The sequence below is a fragment of the Oryctolagus cuniculus genome, chromosome 13 (assembly GCF_964237555.1).
Source record: "Oryctolagus cuniculus chromosome 13, mOryCun1.1, whole genome shotgun sequence".
Classification (NCBI taxonomy): domain Eukaryota; kingdom Metazoa; phylum Chordata; class Mammalia; order Lagomorpha; family Leporidae; genus Oryctolagus; species Oryctolagus cuniculus.
In genome coordinates this window covers 1,840,715-1,849,464 of record NC_091444.1, presented here as the reverse complement: position 1 = coordinate 1,849,464, position 8,750 = coordinate 1,840,715, and the positions used below count along the sequence as shown (strand labels likewise).

General features: G+C 62.5%; 1 non-coding gene across 1 annotated transcript; it reads right to left on the bottom strand.

The window, feature by feature from the left end:
- Nucleotides 1-4,652: 4,652 nt before the first annotated feature.
- On the bottom strand, nucleotides 4,653-4,816 carry LOC127489772 (U1 spliceosomal RNA). Its single transcript, XR_007917647.2, has one exon. It is a non-coding gene; the product is annotated as a U1 spliceosomal RNA (small nuclear RNA).
- Between the last annotated feature and the right edge of the window lie 3,934 nt (nucleotides 4,817-8,750).

Below are 8,750 nucleotides of genomic sequence, written 5' to 3'. Positions count from 1 at the left end.
CCACCATGTGTCATCAGGATGCGTCTCCCACACCACCTGTCCACCACGTGTCATCAGGATGCGTCTCCCACACTACGTGTCATCCACGTGTCATCAGGATGCGTCTCCCACACCACCTGTCCATCACGTGTCATCAGGATGCGTCTCCCACACCACCTGTCCACCACGTGTCATCAGGAGGCGTCTCCCACACCACGTGTCATCCACGTGTCATCAGGAGGCGTCTCCCACACCACCTGTCCACCACGTGTCATCAGGAGGCGTCTCCCACACCACCTGTCCACCACGTGTCATCAGGAGGCGTCTCCCACACCACCTGTCCACCACGTGTCATCAGGAGGCGTCTCCCACACCACCTGTCCACCACGTGTCATCAGGATGCGTCTCCCACACCACCTGTCCACCATGGGTCATCAGGAGGCGTCTCCCACACCACCTGTCCACCACGTGTCATCAGGATGCGTCTCCCACACCACCTGTCCACCACGGGTCATCAGGATGCGTCTCCCACACCACCTGTCCACCACGTGTCATCAGGATGCGTCTCCCACACCACGTGTCATCCACAGGTCGTCAGGAGGCGTCTCCCACACCACGCGTCATCCACGGGTCGTCAGGATGCGTCTCCCACACCACCTGTCCACCACGTGTCATCAGGATGCGTCTCCCACACCACCTGTCCACCACGTGTCATCAGGAGGCGTCTCCCACACCACCTGTCCACCACGGGTCATCAGGATGCGTCTCCCACACTACGTGTCATCCACGTGTCATCAGGAGGCGTCTCCCACACCACCTGTCCACCACGTGTCATCAGGATGCGTCTCCCACACCACCTGTCCACCACGTGTCATCAGGAGGCGTCTCCCACACCACCTGTCCACCATGTGTCATCAGGAGGCGTCTCCCACACCACCTGTCCACCATGTGTCATCAGGATGCGTCTCCCACACCACCTGTCCACCACGTGTCATCAGGAGGCGTCTCCCACACCACCTGTCCACCACGGGTCATCAGGATGCGTCTCCCACACCACCTGTCCACCACGTGTCATCAGGATGCGTCTCCCACACCACCTGTCCACCATGTGTCATCAGGATGCGTCTCCCACACCACCTGTCCACCACGTGTCATCAGGATGCGTCTCCCACACCACCTGTCCACCACGGGTCATCAGGATGCGTCTCCCACACCACCTGTCCACTACGTGTCATCAGGATGCGTCTCCCACACCACGTGTCATCCACAGGTCGTCAGGAGGCGTCTCCCACACCACCTGTCCATCATGTGTCATCAGGATGCGTCTCCCACACCACCTGTCCACCACGTGTCATCAGGAGGCGTCTCCCACACCACCTGTCCACCATGTGTCATCAGGAGGCGTCTCCCACACCACCTGTCCACCACGTGTCATCAGGAGGCGTCTCCCACACCACCTGTCCACCACGGGTCATCAGGAGGCGTCTCCCACACCACCTGTCCACCACGTGTCATCAGGATGCGTCTCCCACACCACCTGTCCACCACGGGTCATCAGGAGGCGTCTCCCACACCACCTGTCCACCACGGGTCATCAGGATGCGTCTCCCACACCACGTGTCATCCACAGGTCGTCAGGAGGCGTCTCCCACACCACCTGTCCATCATGTGTCATCAGGATGCGTCTCCCACACCACCTGTCCACCACGTGTCATCAGGAGGCGTCTCCCACACCACCTGTCCACCATGTGTCATCAGGAGGCGTCTCCCACACCATGTGTCATCCACGTGTCATCAGGAGGCGTCTCCCACACCACCTGTCCACCACGGGTCATCAGGAGGCGTCTCCCACACCACCTGTCCACCACGTGTCATCAGGATGCGTCTCCCACACCACCTGTCCACCACGGGTCATCAGGAGGCGTCTCCCACACCACCTGTCCACCACGTGTCATCAGGATGCGTCTCCCACACCACCTGTCCACCACGGGTCATCAGGATGCGTCTCCCACACCACCTGTCCACCACGTGTCATCAGGATGCGTCTCCCACACCACGTGTCATCCACGTGTCATCAGGAGGCGTCTCCCACACCACGTGTCATCCACAGGTCGTCAGGAGGCGTCTCCCACACCACGCGTCATCCACGGGTCGTCAGGATGCGTCTCCCACACCACCTGTCCATCATGTGTCATCAGGATGCGTCTCCCACACCACCTGTCCATCACGTGTCATCAGGATGCGTCTCCCACACCACCTGTCCACCACGTGTCATCAGGAGGCGTCTCCCACACCACGTGTCATCCACGTGTCATCAGGAGGCGTCTCCCACACCACCTGTCCACCACGTGTCATCAGGAGGCGTCTCCCACACCATGTGTCATCCACGTGTCATCAGGAGGCGTCTCCCACACCACCTGCCCGCCTCATGAATTGACCTGGCTCCACTGGCCACTGGGAGGGGTCCGCGCCCCTGCGCCTGCGCTGCCCTGCATCTGCGCTGGCCGCCTGTGACTCTGGGGGCCGTGCTGTGACATTCTGTGACTTCTAAAGCCTGGTGACTTCATGGTTGTCTCCTTCTTGGGGGCCTCTCCCTCTGGGGACACAGCCCCTGCCTGCTTCGACCCACACTTGGGAGCCCCAGCACCTCACTGAGCTGTCGCTGGACCGACCTGCCAGGGCCCACGGGGGCCACAGCCTCGGCCAGAGCTCCTCAAAGGCAGGTGAGCATCGCGTCTGGAAAACAAGATCGACATGTGCCCCCCCTCCCCAAAAAAAAAACAGTGTTTGCAGCTGGGGTTGGCAAACCCGGCACTGAATGGGTGGGAAGCAGGGCCGAGACCTGGGGGCCAACTTTGGCCTCACAGAGCGGCCCGGCCTCCACTCCTGGGCTCACAGAGCAGCCTGGGCTCACAGGGCAGCCCGGCCTCCACTCCCGGGCTCACGGGGCGGCCCGGCCTCCACTCCCGGGCTCACGGGGTGGCCTGGGCTCACAGGGCGACCCGGCCTCCACTCCCGGGCTCACAGGGCAGCCCAGCCTCCACTCCCGGGCTCACAGGGCGGCCCGGCCTCCACTCCCGGGCTCACAGGGTGGCCCGGCCTCCACTCCTGGCCTCACAGAGTTGCCCGGCCTCCACTCCCGGGCTCACAGAGCGGCCCGGCCTCCACTCCCGGGCTCACAGAGCGGCCCGGCCTCCACTCCCGGGCTCACAGAGCGGCCTGGCCTCCACTCCCGGGCTCACGGGGCGGCCCAGCCTCCACTCCTGGGCTCACGGGGCGGCCCGGCCTCCACTCCTGGGCTCACAGATCAGCCTGGGCTCACAGGGCGGCCCGGCCTCCACTCCCGGGCTCACAGGGCGGCCCGGCCTCCACTCCCGGCCTCACAGGGCGGCCCGGCCTCCACTCCCGGGCTCACAGGGCGGCCCGGCTTCCACTCCTGGGCTCACAGAGCAGCCTGGGCTCACAGGGCGGCCCGGCCTCCACTCCTGGGCTCACAGAGCGGCCCGGCCTCCAACCGTGGCATGCAAAGGGCAACAGCAGCCCCTTCCCCAGGGTACGTTGCCTGGGAGAAAAGTGGGCGCTGACCCTGGTACAAGGGACGTCCCCACTTCTCCTCAGGGCTGTGCTGGCCTTGGTCAGGCTGCCAAAGGCTGCACGGTGATTTTGGGGTGGCTAGGGTGCCCTGAAACTGCTTCTGGGTGCTGAGAGCCCAGGCCTTTTAGACTGCCCACCCCCCAGCACCACCCTCGGCGACCGTGGAGCCACGTCCTATGGCCCCAGAGACTGACACTCGGGGTGACCCTGTTCCATCATCCCTCTCCGCACTGAACATGAACCCAGAAGTCCTTGCTGCGCCCTCGGCCTCCCAGGGCTGGCGGTGCAGCAGCCGCACTGGCACAGGGCAGCGAGACCTAAAATAGATGCGGCTAAACACAGCCGCAGCCAGATGGGCCGCGCCGTGGCCTCTCGCACACATCCTGGCTTCTCAGGGCTGGCAGTGCATGGGGACAACTGCAGCGAGGCCCCCAGGACGCCAACAGGGGCTGGCAAGAAGAGGGTGTGGCCGTGAGTCTGCTGGTGGAGACTCCTCCCCCTGGGCAAGGGGCGCCGGCCGGGCTCAGGGTGCTGGGACCCCAGCCTGCTCTTGCCCCTTCTCCACTCCCTGCCATCCTCAGCCCTCTGGAGCCCGTTTCCCTCGCGCACAGTGGGGATGAGGACAGAAACCTCGCTGTGGCGGGGGGGGGGGGGGGACACAGGCCTGGCACTGAGCAGGGACGGCCGGGCAGGGGAGGGGCAGGGATGGAGGAGGACTGGGGGAATGTTCTAGATCAAAACGAGGCAGAAATTGAAGATCAAGTCCAGGGTGCCTGCGCTGTGGCGTAGCAGGTAAACACCAGCATCCTGGTGTCCCATGTGGGCACTGGTTCAAGTCCCAGCTGCTCAGCTCCCAATCCAGCTCCCCGCGAGTGCACCAGGGAAAGCAGTGGGGGCGGCCCAGGTGCTTGGGCCCCTGCACCCACATGGGAGACCCGGATGGAGGTCCTGATCACTGGATGTGGCTCATTCTGCACCACAGAATGGAAGCGCTCTCTCTCTGTCTCTCCTCCCTCTCTCTCCCTAATTCTGCTTTTCAAAACTAAATAAATCAATCTTTTTTTTTTTTTTTTTTTTTGCAGGGGAGAGCGCGAACGCAGTCCCCCACTACCACAAATTATGCAGTCGAGTTTCCCACATTTGGGGAAATCGCAGGGGTCAGCACATCCAGAGTGCAATGGATAAGCCTCACCCTGGGAAAACCACCTTCGTGATCATGGTAGCTCCCCTGCCAGGTAAGTATAAAAAAAAAAAAAAAAAAGATTGAGTGCAGTGGGGGCTCCGCTCCCGTTCACTGAGGTTGGGTGGGGGACAGCGTCCAGGGGGCGCTCAGGCGCGGTCCTCACGGCCGGGAAGGACCTGGGACTGCAGCGAGGCGTAGCTGGCTGTCCGACTTCCACGCCAGGAAGCACCTGGGGGACCTGGGAGGCTTTCTCCAATGCTGGTGAGGAGCCTGCCCGCCCGAGGCCATGCACGGGGGCTCCGCGGGGGCCCGGGGGCCGGCTCTGCGGCTGCCCTGCCCTCGGTGGCTGCCTCCGGCCCCTGCAGCGCGACGTCATGGCTTCCACACCTCGGAGCTGGGATGTCTGCATGCTTATTGCTCCGTGTGGTGCTGGGACGTGATGTCTGGAAGCCGGGAGAGCGATGGCGTCCGCGTTGTTCTGGCAGCACGGATGCTCTGACAGCCGCGCCCGGCACCTTGCAGACAGAGGGAGAAGTCAGGGCGTCGATCAGGTTTCCAGGCAACGGCATCCCGAGGGCCCAGGGGAGGCTCTGCTATTGCTCTGCACACCGGCAAGCAGGGCCCAGGGACACCAGGCACGCCTGCCAGCCGGTTCCCTCCGGCTTGCACCTGCTGCTACCACCAACCCCAACGCTGCCACTTGCTCCTGGGTTCAGTCCATGGTGTGGGCCGTGGGGAAGCTCCTCTGCCCGCGCAGCTACTCACGGGCCTGGCTGACGGCGGCCCTGTCTTCAGCAGGGGCATCCACGTCCCCAGTGCCACCGTCAAGGAGCAGGCAGAGAAGGCTGGGGACAAGCGCGGGGGAGGGTCTAGTCCTCCCCTCTGTGGGCAGTACGTCCCGGACACTACACAGCCTGGGTCTTTTCCTACACCTGCACCCGCGATCAAGTTTAATCCATAGAGTGGTCACAGAAGAGACGAATAAGAAACACCAGCAAACAGAGCAGCTGTAACCACCTGCTGCGGGACTGTGGTCTCTCTCAACATGAGATATTTCTGGGTTGTGGCTGATCGTGGGTGACTGAGGCTGTGGACTGTGAAACTGGACGAGGGGGACCAGCCAGTGGGTCGAGTCTAGCGCTGGCATCCGGCACTTCCACTCACACCCCATTGGTCGGTACTCAGTCACCTGACCACACATAATGCAAAGGAGCCTGGGAAGTGTAGTTTCTGTGTGTAGAGGAGAGAGAGAGAGCAAGGAGAGGACAACAGGCCCTCTGTGAGCCCTGGCGCCCGGCACCCTCCCGGCAGCGCCGACGCAGGGGCGTTTTAGGAGGAGCTCGAGGAACGTCCAGCTCTTTCCCAGACGCCCTGCGCCCTCCCCAGTGGTCCCCAGCTTGGGCCTGAGAACTGGCTGCTTCTGGTCTCTCATCGAGTCTTGGAGTCAGACTGTCCCAGCGTCCCCACGACAGCAGTGCGGCCCCTCTGCCCCTCTCGTGAAGGTCTGGAGAATGAGTGTCTCCTTCTACAGGGAAAACACCAATTATTGTTAGAAACAAAGCCGTGGGGCCGGCGCGGTGGAAGAGCGGGTTAAAGCCCCAGCCTGCAGTGCCAGCGTCTCATACGGCCGCCGGTTCATGTCCCGGCTGCTCCGCTTCTGATCCAGCTCTCTGCTGTGGCCTGGGAAAGCAGTAGAAGATGGCCCAAGTCCTCAGGCCCCTGCACCCGCGTGGGAGACCCGGAAGAAGCTTCTGGCTCCTGGCTTTGGGTTGGCGCAGCTCTGGCCTTTGCGGTCATTTGGGGAGTGAACCAGCAGATGGAAGACCTCTCTCTCTGGCTGTAATTCTCTCTGTAATTCTTTCAAATAAATAAATAATTCTTAAAAAAAAAAAAAAAAGCCATTGCCCTCAGCGGGAGCCTCGCAGCCTTGGGTTCAGGCAGAAGCCGCCGTGCACGCCTGCAGTGCCGTGTGAGCCCAGAGCGGTGACGGGGCCACAGAGCCGGGTTCACCGAGGACCCAGGAGAGAATACTGCTTCCTAAGGAGTAACCCCCACACGCCTCCCTCCTCCTGCCCAGAGCGAGCCCTGTGCCTGGAGATGGTGGTATCTGGGGCTACAACATTCTAGGGATCATTCCTAAGGACATTAACGTCTCTGCAGTATTAATGGAAGTAAATCACATTGTGCGGGCTTTAAAGCCGCAACAAAAGAAGTCCGTCGCGGTGGGGAGCCGCAGCGACGGTGCTGGACGGCGAGACCATGCGGCGGCCGCGCTCTGAGGCCTGGCTGCGCGGACTTGCGGCCCCTCGGACACTCCCTGCATTTGGCCTCCTCACTGAATGCGTTCATGGAGACCCACAGTCCTAGGAATCTGTGTGGCATCAGCATCAAAAAAGAACCGATGAAAACGTGGGTGCCAGAGTCCACCCTGGGCCTGCCAGATCCGAGGTGTGGTGGGCCCCGACGGCTCCAGCAAGCTTCCCGGGGGTTTGGTGTCCAGCTGGGGACGCACGTGGTGGGCACGTCACGTGTGTGGATGAGTGAACCACATGGAAGAGCAGTCTTGGACAGGAATTCACCGCTGAGCTGAGCACGCGGAAATGAAAGACGCTGCTGCAAACATTAAACCCGGAAGAGGTCATTTCGTTCGCAGGAAGCTGCCGTCGCCCCGCAGTGTGGTTTGTGCGACGCCTGCAGCTCCCCCCGCCTCAAGCACTGAGCCCCTCTGGGACGCCAGGAATGGGCCTTCGCGGGGCGTGAGGGCTGGGCAGAGGGCTTGCGGGAAATGCAATTCCAAGCCAAAGTTATTCTGCTGGGAAAATGTGCGGAATCCAGGCAGGGTTTTCCATCAGATGCACCGCCCATGAGCTTGGCGAAGGCTCCCACGGTGTGCGTGGTGCTGAGGTGCAACGCTGTCGGCATTCCAAACTCACAGCCCGCAGAGGACACATCGGGCTTTACCACATAATCTCATTAGATTTTGTCTACTTTAAACTCTCGCCTGCCAAAGGGAAGCTTAGGGCAATAGAAACGGAAGGCCCATCTGGGAGAGACTGGATCACGCGTCTGACACAGGACTTGGAGGTGGAACACAGAAATGACTGCGTGTTCAGTAAGAAGACAGACCACCCGGCTTAAACGTTGCCAACAGATCTGGAGAAACACCACACCGGAGACGGCAGGGCCGCGGCTCAGACCCGAGAGAGAAGCGGCTGTCATCTGTGAGACGCGGCCACCCCCGACAGCCGCTGGGGCCCCAGAGTCACGCGGTACCCGGTGCCAGTGAGGACGCGGGGAGATCAGAACTCAGCCACGTGGCACACAGACCAGCGCCTCCGCTCTGGCCGTGGATGCAGGGCCCTCGCCAGACGTCCACAGCAACACCCACAGAAGCGTTATTTATAGTCGCCCCGCACTGGAAACGCAGATGTCCGTCAACCGGTGACGGGCAGAGACAACGCAGCCTGTGCCTGCAGGGAGCCGGACGAGCCCCGGGACACGGCGTGGCAGCCACGGATTTGGAAACAGACCGGGCTCAGAAGCAGAGCAGACGCGGCTGCAGACAGGCAGAGAGCACTCTCAGGGCCACGGTGGTGACGTGATGGTACACGCTTACGGAAACCCTCCAGCGCACGGTACAACAGGAGACGGGCACTGCAGCCGCCGTTTCTGTAAACAAAGGAGGGGCCCCCGAGGGCAGGCGGCAAGGCGGCGGCACAGCGCTGTGACCAGGGCCACCGTGTGGCTCCCGGTGCCCATCCAGACCCAGCGTGAGCCTCCTTTTCCCACCGTGGGCGCTCACGGCCACCTCTGCCCACGGGGAAGCCGGGGGCGGGGGGGCAGAGAGCTGGGGGATGTGGGTGAGCACTCACCGAGAAGACCCCCGGCAGGACTTCACACCCCTCCCCCCAGCCCGGGACACGGCTTTGGGAGGACCTGGGGGTGAGGCAGAGAGGGAGGGGGAGGGCGGAGGCTTCAGACACGCATCTCGAGC